Source organism: Triticum aestivum, chromosome 7A, assembly GCF_018294505.1.
Source record: "Triticum aestivum cultivar Chinese Spring chromosome 7A, IWGSC CS RefSeq v2.1, whole genome shotgun sequence".
Taxonomy (NCBI): Eukaryota; Viridiplantae; Streptophyta; class Magnoliopsida; order Poales; family Poaceae; genus Triticum; species Triticum aestivum.
Genome location: NC_057812.1, coordinates 22,776,699 through 22,795,395, shown reverse-complemented (window position 1 = coordinate 22,795,395; position 18,697 = coordinate 22,776,699).

Below are 18,697 nucleotides of genomic sequence, written 5' to 3'. Positions count from 1 at the left end.
CCATCGAAGACATGCACCGACAGAATCTTGAGAGATCCGACGAAGACAACTCTCAAATGTCCTTCGACGATGCTAGACACACCTTCAAGATGAGGATGGGACGTGGGTGACACGATGTCTCTGAATTTGGATCTCACGCTATCTTCTAGTACATGCGACAACAATAAGTAAATTATCTTCTAGCCCGCGGGCGTTGTGCTCAACCAGCCTGCCCCTTCACGTGGTCGATCTCTGCTCTGTACTCTGTAGTTATGGCTAGTGCCGCCGGCGAGTCGGGAGCCAACCCTGCCATGGCATTGGAGGAAGGTGAGGTCCAGTTCTCACCTATCTTGTCCGGGTCCTACCCATCCTCGGAGGAGTCGGAGGGCTACGTCACGGGCACAGAGGAAGGGGAGAGCTCCCGCGCTGCGGCGGCTCTCCTACACAGCCCGCTGAAGCATCGGCAGCAACTGTGTGGCCCATGTGGCCCATTGGCGTTCGGGTCGGCATCGGAGAAGGGGGTAGCGCAGGTTCTTCTGTGCTTGGGCCAACAGCTCGCCCATGCACTTCTTCGCCTTCTTCGGCGGCCAGGGTGATCCCAAGGTAACCTCCCCTCTCATCGCTTAGTCATTGCTTCACTTGGCCAGACTACGATACGTTCCACGCCATATGCAGGTCGAGTGCTCGACACATGCGCACCCTGCCTTAGATTTTTGATTTGCTTGGTACGTGGCAGTGCAGCTGTCGGCCCTGTGCAGGGAATAGAAGCACGCCATGTTGGTGGAGGAGCCCGCCGGCCCGGAAAATGACGAAGAGGCGGAGTCATGCGTGGGAGGCGGTGCTGAACCAGAGCTTCAAGCCGGCGGATGCACTGGGGATGGTGTTGTCGGAATCGGGATGGCCCGTCGTAGGGTTCACTACCATGGTGGTGGTTCTGGTCCGCGGTAGTATCCTGGTGGCCAACTGCGGCGACTCCCGCGCCGTGCTATGCCGCGCCGGTGATGCCATCCCGTTATCCAAGGACCAAAGGTGAGATTAATCACGTCATGTGCATTGTCTTTTTCTCCTTTGGACAAATTTTGAGCTTGACGAGGAGTGGATACAGCTGGAGCGGGCGTATGAGAGGGCGCACGTCAAGGCGGCTGGAGGCAAAGTGTGGGCGCTCCAACGACGGGCAGCTGCGGGATTGGGGGGCTTGCCATGTCGCGGGCTTCAGGTACGTACGTATTACTACTGTATCAAAGGCATGTATAGTTTGTTTGGTTCTTATGCGCACACTTTGAAATATGCGGTGAACATTTTTGAAATACACGATGAACATCAAATATATGTTGAACACTTTCACAAATACAAGATGAACATTTATTAAATATGTGTTGAACATATTTTCAAATATCTGTCGAACACCTTTTCAAGTACATGATGAACATTTGTTTGAATAGGCGGTGAATTTTTCTTTTCATATACACGACGAACCTTTTTTTTCCATACGAGTGTGGCGCAAAAACACTTCACGCCAGAACTTCTTTTCTTCATCCTCCAACCTTCCTCGTCTTGTGCCCTTTCTCGCGTCCATTTCTTTCTTTCCTCTCTCTACCTCTACACCGTCTCTCTTCCAAGACAGGTTACTTTGTTAGCTCGTAGAAAAAATTAGTATCACGTCCATTGTAGGGGGAGCTAAACGCGTTATACTCAACCTTCTCCTTCGTGCGATAGCCAATAAACATTCCATTTCTACTAGACGCTCTCTGAGTAGCTAGCAAATAAAACGGCTTAAACCTTCATTTAACAATTTTTTTTTGCGAGTTGATACCACTTATATATATGGTGGTCTGCAAACAACCGGCAACATAACCCACTTACATGTATAGTCTGGATGTACTGTTAACAAGTCAATCTTCTGTGAAACTGTGATCTTCTCGAGCACGACGAGGCCCCAACAGTCGTGGCGGATCAGATTCTTAGGAGTCGTCTCATGTCTGTTTAGGTAGTTGACTGAGAAGCAGCGACGGCGCATATATCTGGCACTAGCTGGAGCTCTAGGATCTTGACCAAAACAGGATCAAGCTAGCTAAGGCGCAGACATACACACCGGAAAGTAGCTGCCGAGGGGCGGAGCGGCGACGGCGCATGCATCCGGCGCTAACCGGAGCCATAAAATCTTGAACAAAACGAGATCTAGCTAGCTAGGGCGCATACATACTCACCGCCCAGTAGTTGCGGAGGTGATGAGGGGTGCTCCAACGCTTCCCTGGCGGCGATGTCCTCCAAGCCTGCCCTTGCGGCAAGGTCCAGCACCTGGATGAGTCTGCGGGACCCGGACTCTGACGGGCTGAACTCGGCGCCGCCGACGGCAACGGTGGAATGGAATCTTGACACGTGGTCAGGGCCCTCGCCCCGGTCGGTGTAGGCCGGCATCGCCCTCCGCCGCTGCTGGCACAGGTTGTTCAGACTGAGCTTGCACATCGTCGATTGCGTCGGGTAGGAGCGGGCTGGACCAGAAACAGGAAACGGGGATTGAAGCTAGGAAGGGAAGGGTTTACTCGAGGCTTCGATCTGATCTGGGTGCAGCTGCGCTCCGACCGGCATCGTGTGCACTAATTGGACGCGCCAGCCAGCACTACCGCGTTTCTTTCTTTCTTTGGGTTTGGAAGTCTGCTGACAGCTTTGCAGAAGGTGCCCTTCACTGTTGAATGCATGTTCGGCGCTGTCAATTCCAATTAATGCCGTAAAACTGGAAGGTTTTTATTTCTGCCGTTTCCCATTTTTTATGCTTCGTTTTAGCACTTTCCAAATACGTACCTCAGTTTAGCATGAAAAAAATATACCGATTTTTTTTCAAAAAATCTGAATTTTTTTCAAAAAATCTGAATTTTTTTTGGCATACATTACTTACCACTACTCGCATATGAAATTTCAGAAAGAAATGACACCCACTGCATTCCGTGGCGTCCCTACACATAATCGGAGGGTTCAGTGGGGTCCCTAAATTACGGAGGTGCCCACACACCTCGTCGAGGTGCTACATATAATCGGAGGGTTCAGTGGTGTCCCTAAATTACGTCGAGGAAGGAGATGTCTCCAACGTGTTGGCAGCGCCCCTACTACCAGCTGAAGGGGCAGCGGCGGCCGTATGGCCAATGGCTTTCGGGTCGGCGTCGGAGCTTGTGCAGGTTCAGCAGAAGATGATGGTCATTTTTTTGCATAACTGTTTTGACAAATATGTGATGCAAAGTTTTATAGAAATTTGTGATTAACATTTTTAAAGTACAAGGTGAATATTTTTTATATACAAATAACTTTCTTTAAATATGCAGTGAATGCGTTTTGATCCGGGCGCCGAGATCCCCGCTGCCACCTTCCCCTGCGCCCGCCCGGGCTTTGCCGGTGGCCGTCTCTAGTGGCAGCGGGGGAGGGAAGGGGGATGAGGTAAGGCGGCGCGATGAAAGATCAGATCGCCCCCGAGGCGCACGGGAGGCAACGCGAGGGCCACATGGGAGGGAGGGCATCATGGGCTGTGTTAGTTTGATCAATGAGCAATCAAGTTTTTACCACAAAAAGAAAAGAAGATAATAAATGGAAGATACTCCCTCCATCCCATAATATAAGATCATTTTTCACAGTAGAGTAGTGTCAATAACACTTATATTATGGGATGGAGGAAGTAGAAGATAATGATGCTGAAATATTGAAAAAGAGTAGAAATTAATTACGAGTAAAAAATGGATAAACACGTGTCTGTCGCCTTCTGCCGCGTAGCCACAATTCCACGTATCGTGTCTGTTACACAAAACTGGTGTGCTCCCAAAGACCAGATTTCATTTCTTCTTCATCCTCCAGCTTTCCTCCGCCCCCCTGTGTGTTTGTTTCTTTCCCACAAGTCTTGCTTGGTAGTGAATTCTCTGCTGCTTCAGGGCCCTCGCCCATTCTACTCAATATGCTCCCTCCCGTGATCGTTGATTTGTAGTTATGGCCAACGCCAGTGTCAACAACATCCCCGCCGCCGGCGAGTGGGGAGCCGACCCCGCCGTGGCCTCCGTGGAAGGCGTGGCGCAGTCCCCACCGCACTCGTCTGGGTACAATGCATCATCAGAGTCGGAGGGGTACCTGACAGGCACCAAGGAAGGGGATGGATTGGGTGTGGTGCTGGCGCCCCTGCTGCGGTGCTGCCAGCTGAAGCGGCGGTGGCGGCGGCTGTGTGGTCCCTCTCTTTCCGGTTCGCGTCGGAGTGGGGAATGGATCTGCGAAATGGTATGGAGCACACCATATCGCTGTGCCCGGGCCGACGGCTCCCCCATGCACTTCTTTGCCATCTTCGACGGCCACGGCGACCCCAGGTAACATTCCAAACCACCTCCGGGTCTAGTGGTCGACACCGTCGACGTACTTTCCGCTACACCTTTGATTTCCTTGCTACGTTGTGGTGCAGTGTCGGTCCTGTGCAAGAAACAGATGCACGTCATACTTGCAGAGGAGCTGGCGGGCACGGTAACAGCCTACCCGATGGAGCACCCGAAAAAGGATGACGAGGCGGAGCGTCGTGTGTGGGATGCGGCGCTGAAGCGGAGCTTCGAGCGGGCGGACGCTTTGTGGATGGGGCAGTCAGCATCGGGATGGCCCATCATGGGGTCCACTCACCACCATGGTGGAGCTCCTGGTGCGCGCCAGAATCCTCGTCGCCACCTGCAGGGACTCCCGCGCCGTGCTTTGCCGCGCTGGTAATGCCTAGCCACTCTTCGAGGACCAAAAGGTGAGATTAATTGCGTCATGTATATTGCCTTTCTCTCCTTTGGTCTTGTCTGGCTATACGAATTTGAGCTTCATGCCTAGATGCAGCTGGAGCTGCTTGTTGAGATGGCGGCGGGAGAAGAAGTGTGCGCCTCCGCAGACGGGCAGCTGCGCGTACGGGGAATGCTTGTCATGTCGTGGGGTTTGGATATAAGTTGTTCCGAGGCACACTCATACAACAAGTACTCCATCTGGAAGAAAAGATAGAAGTCATTTAGATCTCTTGTATTTATTTACGGAAGGAGTACAGCTTAGGTAGGCCAAAAAGAAAGAAGTACTGCCTAAGCCTGGCATGGGACGACCTTGCGACCTCAGTCAGAGAACGTTGCAATCAGGAACGGCCGAGCGACCTAAGACAGACAAGAGACAACAATCAATCTCAGACAGCGACCTCAGAGAGACGCACGGAAGAACAAAAATAACAATGGGAACTTACACATATCACAAGACCTAGAGTGGACACGGTTCTCCATAGAAACGCCACCTCTGCTACACAGATCACCATAGACGACGGACAGCCAAAGCGGCCGGCCGTTCCTCGGCGAAATAATTCCGGCGCCCCAGATCAGATCCCTGGGAACACACGTCAGGCCCGAACCGCCCGTCGTACCTTCGTGAACTCGCGGACCCAAGCGTTCGCGGGCATGCCTCAGATCGGCCCCGGGCCAGAGCACAGCAGAGAAACTTTAAATTAACGACCCGCGGGCGGCAGCTAAGCAAACGAATCTCTATCTCCGACCAAAGTTCCGTTAAAGAAAAGGTGATTATCAAGGAGACCGGTGGAGGATTTAGCAAATCTTGGTGTCAGGGTCAGAGTTACCTACACTTTATAGATGCATACATACATGCTTTGTTTGCATGCATTGACATCGGCTTTGTACATATCTATCTTATACTCTACAACATACAAAGAAACAAAAGTGTGTAGAACACTTTTTACCAAATATGTGATCCACATTTTCTTTCAGAAATAGGCAATGAACATGTTTTTTTTTTGCAAATATGTGATGAACATTTTTTTAGAAATATGCGATGGACAGTTTTTAAGTACACGGTGAATATTTCAAGATACGTGTGCTCGATCCGTGCGTTTCTTTATACACAAAACTGTTTCAGGAGCGCTCCAGTCTTCCTCCTATGCTGCGTGGGTCTTCCTCCACAAAGATTAGGAGAAAGTACAGCTGAGCGCTCCAGTCTTCGTCTGTAGTTATGGCCAGGGCCGCCGGCGAGTCGGGAGCCAACCCCGCCATGGCCTTGGAGGAAGCTGAGGTCCAGTCCTCACCTCTCTTGTCCGGGTACTACGCATCCTTGGAGTAGTCAGAGGGTTACATTACGGGCCTAGAGGAAGGGGAGAGCTGCCGCATGCATGGTGGCGGCTCTCCTGCACAGCCCGCTGAAGCAACGGTAACGGCTGTGTGGCCCATGTGGCCCATGGTGTTTGGGTCGCATCAGAGAAGGGGCTGCGCCCGTTCTTCTGCGCCTGGGCCGACGGCTCGCCCATGCACTTCTTTGTTGTCTTCGACGGCCACGGCGGCCTCAAGGTAACCTCCCCTCTCCTCATCTAGTCATTGCTTCACTTGGCCAGACTACAACACCTTCCACGCCATATCCAGGTCGAGTGCTCGACACATGTACACCTACCTTACACATTTGATTTGCTTGGTACGTGGCAGTGCAGGTGTCGGTGCTGTGCAGGGAACAGATGCACGCCATCTTGGTGGAGGAGCTGGCCGGCCCAGGAAATGACGAAGAGGTGGAGTGTCGTGCGTTGGAGGCGGTGCTGAACCGGAGCTTCGAGCTGGCGTATGCACTGGGGATGGGGCTGGGGAAGAGGCGGACGCACTGCCGTGGTGGCACTTCTGGCCCGCGGCAGCATCCTGGTGGCCAACTGCGGTGACTCCCTTGCCGTGCTCTGCCCCGCCGGTGATGCCATCCTGTTTTCGAGGACCACAAGGTGAGATTAATCGCGTCATGCGCATTGTCCTTTTCTCCCATGGACAAATTTTGAGCTTGATGAGGCGTGGATATAATTGGAGCGGACAGATGAGAGGGCGTGTGTTAAGGCGGCTGGAGGCAAAGTGCCGCGCTCCAACGACGGGTAGGTGCGGGATTGGGGGGCTTGCCATGTCGCGGGCTTCAGGTACGTACGTATTACTACTGTATCAAAGGCGTGTAGTTAGTTTGGTTCTTATGCACACGTTTTGAAATACGCGGTAAACATTTTTGAAGCACACGATGAACATCAAATATGTGTTGAACACTTTGTCAAATAGAAGATGTACATTTATCAAATATGTGTTGAACACTTTATCAAATATCTGTTGAACACCTTTTCAAGTACATGATGAACAATTTTCTGGATACATGATGAATATTTTTTTTCCGTATACACGATGAACTTTTTTCCATAGGAGCGTGGCGCAAAAACACTTCACGCCAGAACTTTTTTCGTCTTCATCCTGCAGCCTACATGATACATCAATTAAATTAAGAAAGAGCAGTAGAATAATACCTTCTCCATTCCCCTGATCAAAAAGTGTCCACCAGAATAAAAAAGGCAGTCACTTTCCCTGAGTTCATGCAACCAAGATAAATTTGAATTAACCATAACTGGAAGCCGACCAATAGAAGCCAGATGAGTTTCATCCACAAGAACTCTCTTGTACCCAAAAAGATCATTCTCTGTTTTAGACTTGTCACTTTTCTCCATAGAATAAATTTGTTAACAGTTTAGAGCACGTCGGTAATTGCTGACTCAGTGACTACAACACCTAAGTGCACAAATATGAGTATTCGATATTGATGAGGTAACTTCAAAATGCACACACCATGAGAAATCTTATCACATAGTTTATATAAGTAAATTAACATATCAACACAACAGTTCAATAGGGTCAAGCGCATAAAGAATTAGCACACATCAGTGACATCCACAACTATGTAGCTAATCTGGGAACATCAAGCAACCATTTGTTCCTTGCTGCTTCATTTCATGTTGTGTCAATGGACTTGATTCTTCAACAAATAGAAAGACATGAAGAACAAGAAAAATCATGTATTTGTAAACAAACATCCACCACCGGTGACCCTATGCGGCAATTCATACTGAGATCAGTGCCTACAAAACAATAGACATCAAGGAAGGAACACTGTGTTAAATCTGCGATTGCTGCTGGTAAAGGATTAACAAGAGGTAAAAGGAAAAGGAAAAAAATCAATAAAGGGAGGAAAAAGGATGGAACTGGCGCCCATGTCTTTGCCCCTAGTTGGATGGCACCCCGCCGTCTACCAACCCGACTCGTGCTTCAGTTTAGGAAACCACATCAAGAAACAACAGTAGTTGGTGACACATACCTTTCTTTTGGAATTAGATATTAGAAGCAGTGAAAGCACTTTCCAAAGATATTAAAATGTAGTCCGTACCCAAACTGCAAGTTGAAGAATATGATTGGTCATTTCAGAACTACCAGAAAAATCACAAAATTGCATCTAATCTCATCCCTCAAAACATATGTAACTGTTCTAAATAATCAGAGAAACATAATAAGATTTTAATACTCATATGCCCGCAACCATATCTAATTGTTACTGGCTTTGTGTTTTGGACAGGCCTTGGACCTGTAGCTTTTCATTCCCCTGCTATCTGAACTCTAGTTTGCTTCTTTTTGCTGTAATCCTTGAACTTCTATAACTTGGTGGTTTCATGATAATGGAACCGGGAGGCCTTTCTGATGATCTGCAAAAAAAGTATCTCATAGACCTCAATCAGTCCTAGTAGGTAAAAAATGCAGAAGATTGAACACAAAAGCGAGAGGAAACTGAAAATGCATATGCGCCATTATAATCCATCCTGATTCGGCACCTACAAACTTATCTCTGTACCATATATACCCCTACACTGAACCACACATTAGTAGGCGAAGTAACAATCATTCTTTAGTTATCTTAACCGAATCAGAATACAAAAAACCTACAACTTCAATGCCCATTAGATAGACATACTCAACAAATTACCAAGACCAGAAATTTAACCCTTGAATCATTACCATATAAACGAGGTAGATGAGATCCATGTCTACAGTTGTGGACACTAAACAAATCCAATTTTCATCATGGCGCCCAACATCTAAAAGACGCCAGCTGGTTTTTAGTAGAATATCTCAGTCTTGAACTCTTGATCATGACATTTCACTCGAGCTTAATAGCAAGGTAGTAGTTGCATGGCGCTGTCACAATACAGGAGATTTTAAGCAGACATTGAATGACATCCCTGAAAACCAGAACTGTATTTTCTTCAGCACATGTCAAACCCAGAGGGTGGGCTGTTTAGTTCTCTCTAGTTTCTACTACATGGTTGACGTAATAAAAATAATCATCCTGTGTGTGTGTGTTGTGTGTGTGTTAGATGCTGATGCCCAATTCATTCCATCCCCGAAACAAGCTAAATCACGAGTGCTGCAATCCACTGCTCAGACCAAATACGAAGGAGAGAAGGCGCATCTAATCATCAGTTGAGGCGGCGTGCACGAGAGGGAAGGGGATCAGGGAGAGGAGTGGAGCAGGAGACCGACGGTCGAGGGGAATGGGGAGCAGATCCGTGGCAGCAGCGACCTCCCATTGGTCCTCGTCGCCGGCAACAGCGACCTTCAGGTGACGGCCCACAGAGGAGGGGAGCACGACGACAACCCATGCCGACGGAGCAGCAGCTCGGCGAAAACCAGCCGTGCTCAAGCCAAGTGCCTCCTCCCGCCTGCATCCGCGCGCGCGTGTTGGTGGCAGGGGCACGGCCTGACGGCGACCATGGAGAGAGAAAAAGATGGGAATGTGGAGGAGAGGGACGACATGGAGGAGGGAGATCTGGAGGACGAGCAACGAGGCAGGTTAGCTTCGTAGAGAAGGAAGGAAATTGTTATTTTACCTGGTGGAGGTGTTGTCGCGAGACGGTTTTACCTCGACACGGTAAAAGGAAGACGTAGATATCGCGAGGGGGTGCTCATGATGCACACCTTATTATTTTGGATGATGGAGAAAATAAACCCCAAGTTGCGCTGAAAAGGTAAATGGGCAGATATAGTAGATCCCCTCCAGTAAGTACTACACATTTCAAGTCAAGCCGACATGTAAACTTGTGAGAATACACACACCACACGGAAAACAAAAGAGCAGGAAATCTAGCACATTGACCAGACCACACACACTGCTTGCGAAATGAACCAAACCATCTGGGTCACTTCAACGGAGTGGCTTTGGTTCCTATTATCGTTCATGCATCTACTACGCGGTGAAATTAGTACTGGTCAGCTAAGAGTACCGAAGTGATGAACTCGCGACGGAGCTGGGTTATTCCTGTTGAACATGTGTATTTGTAGTGTCTATCTCTCTCTGTATGTATGTGTATTTTAGGAGATAAGATACCAGTCGCACCCTTTATACCTATATATATGTGTCTAGTGCACAATCAATGAGATATCGATGCATCAAATCATTCTCTACATGGTATCTATCGCAAATCGATCCTCTCCCTCTTCCGCCTAAACCTAGCCGCCGCCGCCCCATGCCGTCGCCGCTTCCCCTCGCGCCGCACTTCCCCTCCCCGCGTCGCGCTCCATGTCTCCTGCTGTGCCGCTTCCCCCGCGGCACCTCACCCTCCTGCCGCGTCGCTTGCTCCCCAAACCCTAGCCGTCGCCTCTTCCTCTCACCACCACGCTGCCGCCATGTCATCCACCGCCTCCACCTACTCCAACCCCTTCGCCAGGCCGGACCCCGCTGACATTCGCAACATCAACATCCACGAATGCGTTCCCATCGTCCTTGATGCCACCGACTCCATGTACTTCGCGTGGAAGACGTACTTCTCGCTGCTCTTCCGCGAGAACAATCTCGTCGATCACGTTGACAACACCGTCGACTCCCGCACTATGGTGGGCGACTCCGAGTTGACCGCGATCGACGCCATGCTCATCTAGTGATTCTTCACCACCATCTCGAAGGACCTATTTCACACGGTCGTGGGCGATGGTGATGACGCCCGCGCCGTGTAGGTCAACCTCAATGGCCTCTTCACCGACAACAAGCTTCAGCGCCGCGTTTTTCTGCAGCAGGAATTTTTTGACTGTCATCAGGATGATCAGTCTATCGATGACTACTGCCGCCGCCTGAAGACGTTGGTGAATGAGCTCCGTGACATCGGCGCCAAGGTTGATGACGATCTCCTCATCAGCCCGCTCACCGTCGGCCTCAACGACGACTTCGGCAGTGCCGTCTCCAACCTCTCATTAATACCGGAGCCCTCCTTCCCCAAGTTTGTGGCATACTTACGGCTGGAGGAGCGCCGGATGAAGGGGGTCAAGAAGCGCGTACAACACCACGCCCTCGCCGCCGGCACCTTGCGTGGAGCCCCACCACCTGCCGCCCCGCCCGCGCCCGCACCCTACCACCAGCCGCCGCCCCGCGCGCCACCGGGATTTCCCCCCTACCGCCCGCGCCTCCCGCCCCTCCCGCCCCTCCCGCTACCGGAGCCCTCCTTCCCCAAGTTTGTGGCATACTTACAGCAATCGGGTGGAGGGCGCCGCGGCAACCGCCGCGGGGGCGGTCGCAAGCAGCAGCAACAGGCGCATGGGGGGCCCTCGTCAGCAGCAGCAGCAGCAGGCCACCCCACCATGGACTTACAGAACCAACCCATGGACGGGCGTCGTACACGCGTACTCGATGCCGGTCCCTCGGGCTCCTGCTCCGGGCATTCTTGGGCCACGTCCGGCGAGCCACCAGGCGCTCTTCGCCGCACAGAACGCCGCCCCCTACAGCGGCTACGGCGCCGCGCCGGCGCCTGCCTATGGAGGGTTTTACCCTCGCTAGGTGCCGCCACCGTGGGACCCGACCCTCCTCGCCGCTCTGCACTCGGCTCCGTCACCGAGTAATTATGGTGGCGGAGGTGACTGGTACATGGACTCGGGTGCCATCGCTCACATGACTGTTCATCTCGGTAACCACACATCTTCCACTCCCGTTCATACTCCCACTCGCATCACCGTTGGTAACCGTTCCTCTCTACCCATTGCACATGTCGGTCATATGTCGTTTCCTTCTACTTCTACTCCCATTAACATGTCTAGTGTTGTTGTCTCTCCTAACTTAGTTACCAACCCTGTCTCTGTTCGTCGCCTTGCTCGTGAGAATCTTATAACTGTTGAATTTGACGATCTTGGCTTTTCTGTGAAGGACGCCCGTACACGGATGGTACTCCACCGATGTGACAGCCCGGACGAGCTTTACCCGGTGCATCTTTGGCACGCCCGCCTTGGTCACCCCAACTCCACAGTTTTGCGTCAGATTCTTTAGAGTTTTTTATTCTCATGTAATAAGGTTGACGACCACTCTTGTGAGGCCTACCGTCTTGGCAATCACGTTCGTCTTCCCTTTAGCGAGTCTACACACATTTCCAATTTTCCGTTTCAGTTATTTCATAGTGATGTTTGGACGTCCCCGGTTGCAAGCAACACGGGTTATTTATACTATTTGGTGATATTGGATGATTTTTCTCATTATGTGTGGACATCCCCTTTCCGTTGCAAGTCCGACGCTCTCGCCACACTCACCGCCTTTTATTCATATGTCACCACACAATTTAGTCGTCCTATTCTTGCCTTGCAACTGACAACGGAAAAGTTCGACAACATCATCGTCCGCAATCTCCTTGCGTCCCACGGCACTATCTTTCACCTCATTTGCCCCTACATGTCACAGCAGAATGGCCGCGCCGAGCGCGTCATCCGCACTCTTAATGACTGTGTCCGCATGTTGCTCTTCCATTCCAATGTGCCTCCTCGGTTCTGGCCAGACGCCCTTGCGACCGCCAATCTTCTTATTAACATTCGTCCATGTCGTCCACGCTGGAACTCTTCTCCTCACCAGCTGCTCTTCGGTGCGGCCCCATCTTATGATGGTCTTCGCATTTTCGGGTGTCTCCGTTATCCTCCCCGGACGATTCCTTGCATCTTCCTCGGTTATCCTCCCAACACCAAAGGTTACCGGTGCTATGATCCAGCTTCCCACCGCGTTATCACTTCGCGGCATGTGTACTTTGATGAGCTGGTGTTCCCGTTTCAGTAGGTACCATCGGCGTCTCCCGCGGTGTGACTCGCCCCTGCTACCACCTCTGGCGAGTTTCCCTCTACATCACGCCGAGCACTGGGCCCAGCCCTTCCTGCGCTTCCAGCGCCGGCCGCGCCCTCCCATGGCGCCTCGGATGTGGCTTCCCCCTCGGGGGCCCCGCCGCCACGGCCTATGGCGCCTCTTAGATCGCCCCCGGCGCCGCGGCCCCTTCGGCCGCACCCGTCACGCCCTCGGGCGCCGCCGTGGCTGGCCCCTCAGCGTCTTCGGACACCGGCTTGACCTCATTCTTGCCGGTCCCCCTCTCGGCTCCGCCGGCTGCAGCCGCACCTCTCACTGGTGTAGTTACTCGGGCTCGGACTGGGACGTTTCGTCCCAGCACGCGCTACACCTCCGACGAGTACGCGTGTGCCGAGTCTACCTCGGTCCCGTCCACGCTCCCCACCTTCGTCTGCGCAGCCTTTCGGGATCCGAACTGGTTTGCTGTGATGCGTGGGGAGTTCGACGCCCTGCAGCACAACCGTATGTGGCAGCTTGTCCCGGGGCCTCCCCGTGCCAATGTTATCACTGGTAAGTGGGTCTTCCGCCACAAGACTCGCCCTGGCGGTTCTCTTGACCGCTACGAGGCGCGTTGAGTCATGCGTGGCTTTCGCCAGCGCGCCGGCGTGGACTTCACCGACACCTTCACCCTGGTTGTCAAACGGGGCACGATTCGCGCAGTTCTCCAGCTTGCTGTCTCTCGCGCCTAGCCAGTTCACCAGCTTGACGTGCCCAATGCTTCCTTGCATGGCCATCTCGATGAGCAGGTGTTTTGTCAGCAGCCTACTAGTCTCGTCGACACGGACTATCCAGACCACGTGTGCTTGCTCTCCCGTTCTCTCTACGGGTTGAAGCAAGCGCCTCGGGCCTGATACCAGCGGATCGCGGCTTTCCTTCACCAGCAGGGGTTCCGATCCACACGGTCTGATGCCTCCCTATTTGTTTATCACCAGGGCACCGCCATAGCATACCTTCACCTCTATGTCGACGACATCATCCTGACTGCATCCGCGCCAGCGCTACTTCAGCAGATCACAGCTCGCCTCGGCACCGAGTTTGCCCTCAAGGACTTGGGGGCTCTCCACTACTTCCTCGACATCGAGGTTGTTCGCCGTGCCACTGGCTTCTTCCTACAACAGTAGAAGTATGCCTACGAGATTCTGGAGCGAGCCAGCATGCTTAACTGCAAGCCTGCTCTCACGCCTGTCGATACGAAGGCTAAGGTGTCTGCCGTCGATGGTTCTTCGGAGTCTGACCTGACGCTCCCTTCTACCGCTCCATTGTCGGTGCTCTTCAGTACCTCACGCTGACGCGTCCGGACATTCAGTACGTTGTCCAACAAGTGTGCCTTCACATGCATGCTCCTCGTGATACTCATTGGGCTCTGGTGAAACGTATTCTCCAGTACATATGTGGCACCACAGCTATAGGTCTCACCCTTACGGCATCACCTGACACCAGCCTTGTCGCCTACTCCGACGCCGATTGGGCTGGGTGTCACGAAACTCGACGCTCCACTTCCGGCTACTGTATCTACCTCGAGCCCTCTCTGATTTCGTGGTTGTCTAAACAACAACCCACGGTCTCACGATCGAGCGCCGAGGCCGAGTACAGGGATGTGGCCAACGCTGTGGCGGAGTGCACTTGGCTACGACATCTACTTCAGGAGTTGCTATGTGAGGTTACCCAAGCCACGCTTGTCTACTGTGACAATGTCTCGGCGGTGTACCTTGCTGCCAACCATGTTCATCACTGACGGACGAAGCATATTGAGCTCGACATTCACTTCGTCAGGGAGCACATCGCACTTGGTCGTGTTCGAGTTCTACATGCGCCCACCGATCAGCAGTTCGCTGATGTTATGACGAAGGGGCTACCCACCTCGACTTTCGAGGGCTTTCGGTCCAGTCTCTGCGTCACCAGCGACGCTTTGACTGCGGGGGGTGTTGAACATGTGTGCATGTACGTAGGTCTGGGTTTTGTATGTCGTATCTGTAGTGTCTGTCTCCCTCTGTATGTATGTGTATCTTTGGAAACAAGATAACAATCGCACCCCTTGTATCTATATATATGTGCCTAATGCACGATAATGAGATATCGATGCACCAAATCATTCTCTACAATTCCAATTGAAGCTCGTGAACGGCGCAAGAACGGCGCAACAACAGCGCCAAGGCAACAGAGCCCGTAGAGCTTAGAAGATCTAAGAGAGCCATTGTTCTTGTAGAAAGCGTAAGGTGGTGACAATCGGGGCTCCTGAAGAGCGTCATTGAGCCAAGGATCAGCATCAAGGAGGCCCGCTGGAAAGTAGCCACGGTTGAGACTCTTGAGAGACAAGGCACAAGGCTGGCATTAAGCTCTCTCCCACTGTCGGTCACAACAGACGCTCCAGGGGTGGTGGAGTGTATCATCAGAGTAGCCGCCGCCCAAGACAGGGGTCCGACAAGCAACCAGTTGTCGTGCTAGAATAACATGCGAGTGCCAGAAGAACCGGCAGCTGCACCCACACGGACTCGACTCGCACTGGGCCGGGCCCCTGCCACTTTTCTTCTTCTTATCTTTCCTTATCTTCTTTGTGTGTCCCTTTTTTTGGTAAAATTCTTTTACTCCTACTAGTTCTTTTGGGTTGTTCAAATTTTTTTTGGTGAACCAACCTGTGGTCGGGTGGTTCCTAGACTTGACATTGGTGCTTGCATTTTTCTAGATTTATTGCAAGCCTTTCTGTCGATGTGAGTTCAGTAGTTGGAGACATCCCCCTTGTCTCACGTCTGCTTTGTAGTTGATTGAGAAGCAGCGACGACGCATATATCTGGCGCTAGCCGGAGCTCTAGGATCTTGAACAAGACAGGATCTAGCTAGCTAAGTCGCAGACATACACATCAGAAAGTAGCTGCCAAGGGGCGGAACGGCGACGGCGCATGCATCTAGCGCTAACCGGGGCCCTAAAATCTTGAACAAACTGAGATCTAGCTAGCTAGGGCGCATACTGACCGGTCAGTAGTTGCGAAGGTGATGAGGGGTGCTCCAACGCTTTCCTGGCGGCGACGTCCTCCAAGCCTGCCCTTGCGGCGAGGTCCTGCGAATGGATGAGCGTGCGGGACCCAGACTCTGGCGAGCTGAACTCGGCGCCGCCGACGGAGGACCCTCGCGTGGGTCCTGACTGCGGCGGTGGAATGGAACCTTGACGCGTGGTCAGGGCCCTCGCACCGGTCGTTGTTCAGACTGAGCTTGTACATCGTCGATCGCATCGCGTAGGAGCGGGCTGGATCAGAAACAGGAAACAGGATTGACGCTGGGAAGGGAAGGGTTTCCTCGGGGCTTCGATTTGATCTGCGCGCAGCTGCGTTTCGGGGCTCCGTGGAAGGCGAGGCGTAGTCCCCACCGCCCTCGTCCGGGTACAACGCATCGTCGGAGTCGGAGGGGTTTCTGACAGGCACCGAGGAAGGGGATGGATTGGGTGTGGTGCTGGCGCCCCTACTGCGGTGCTGCTAGCTGAAGCGGCAGCGGCGGCGGCAGTGTGGTCCCTCTCTTTCCGGTCCGCGTCGGAGTGGGGAATGGATCCGCGAAAGGGTATGGAGGACACCATATCGCTGCGCCCGTGCCGATAGCTACCCCATGCACTTCTTTGCCGTCTTCGACGGCCACGGCGACCCCCAGGTAACCTTCCAAGGCACCTCCAGGTCTAATGGTCGACAACATCCACGCTCTTTCCGCTACACCTTTGATTTGCTTGCTACGTCGTGGTGCAGTGTCGGCCCTGTGCAGGGACCAGATGCATGTCATACTTGTGGAGGAGCTGGCAGGCACGGTAACAGCCTACCCGAAGGAGCACCCGGAAAAGGATGACGAGGCGGAGCGTCGTGCCTGGGAGGCGGCGCTGAAGCGAAGCTTCGAGCGGGGTGACATGCTGGGGATGGGGCAGTCGGCATCGGGATGGCCCATCATGGGGTCCGCCCACCACCGTGGTGGAGCTCCTGGTGCGCGCCAGAAACCTCGTCGCCACCTGTGGGGACTCCCGCGCCGTGCTCTGCCGTGCTGGTAACGCCTAACCACACTCCGAGAACCACAAGGTGAGATTAATTGCGTCATGTGTATTGCCTTTCTCTTCTTTGGTATCGTCTGGCTATACGAATTTGAGCTTGATGCATAGATCTAGCTAGAGCCGCTGGTTGGGATGGTAGCGGGAGAAGAAGTGTGCATCCCTACAGACGGGCAGCTGCGCGTATGCGGAATGCTTGCCATGTCGTGGGGTTTGGATACAAGTTGTTCCGAGGCACACTCATACAACAAGTACTCCCTCTGGAAGAAAAGATAAAAGTCATTTAGATCTCTTATATTTACTAGCAAAAAAGCTCGTGCATTGCAACGGGACAGAAAAAACACACGCTCTTAACCCAATAACCACGACTCAAGACCTTGATAGGTAGACGTTCTTTATTTAAAATGGCATCACATTTGTGTTCCCGATGGTGGTCTCACTGCTCACACAACGAAAACGCATTTGAATGTGGTCAGTCCTAAGGCGTCTCTCTCTCACACACACACGCGCGCGCTCGCACGCACATAATCGCTCAGAATAAGATGAGAAAAGTGTTGCTTTTTCCCGCGAGGTTTTTCAGAGTTGTGCATGCGTGGTTATCAATGTTTTTTTCTCACTCGATCTGGTTTTAATGTGTGTTTATTTGCAATTTGGATCGCCGCCGATGCGAAAGAAAAACAGATCGTGCACTATAGATTAAGTTTGCACCCAAATTAATAGTTTAGAAATATTTAACAGCTAAAAGTAACAGCATATTTAGATTCTACACATTTTTCTAATCAAATTTCATATGTAATATGTTAAATTCGGAGTTACGGTTTAAAAGATATGGATAATTTTGTTTTAGATAAACTGCGGATTGATTAACCGAAAGGTTAGGGGGTTTGCTGTTAATACACAAAAAACAATTCGTATGACTTAAATATGGACGGCGGGTTGATTACCTGAAACTTCAGGGGGTTTTCTGAGAAAGTTTAAAAAACGGTTTGTTATGACTTATAGATGGACTGCGGATTGATTTCAACAAACTACAGGGACTTTTTTGCAAATAGGGATGACGGACGGCGGAAACCCAGCATGCTTTATTATTAGGTAGAGATTTACGGAAGGAGTACAGCTTAGGTAGGCCATAAAGAAAGAAGTATTGCCTAAGCCTGGCATGGGACGACCTTGCGACCACAGCCAGAGAACGTTGCAATCAGGAACGGGCCGAGCGACCACAGACAGACAAGAGACAACAATCAATCTCAGACAGCGACCTCAGAGAGACTCACAGAAGAGCAAAAATAACAACGGGAACTTACACATATCATGAGGCCTAGAGTGGACACGGTTCTCTCTAGAAACGCCACGTCCGCTACATATCACCGTAGACGATGGACAGCCAAAGCGGCAGGCTGTTCCTTGGCGAAATAATTCAGGTGCCCCAAATCAGATCCCTGGGAACACACGTCAGGCCCGAACCGCCCGTCGTACCTTCATGAACTCGTAGACCCAGGCGTGAGCGGTCATGCCTGAAATCGGCCCCAGGCCAGAGCACAGCGGAGAAACTTTTAACGACCCACGGGCCGCCGCTAAGCAAACTAATCTCTATCTCCGATCGACCACAGTTCCGTTAAATAAAAGGTGATTGTCAAGGAGACCGGTGGAGGATTTAGCAAATCTTGGTGTCAGGGTCAGAGTTACCTACACTTTAGATACATACATTGTAACATGTATATACGGTATCTTATATCTTATATC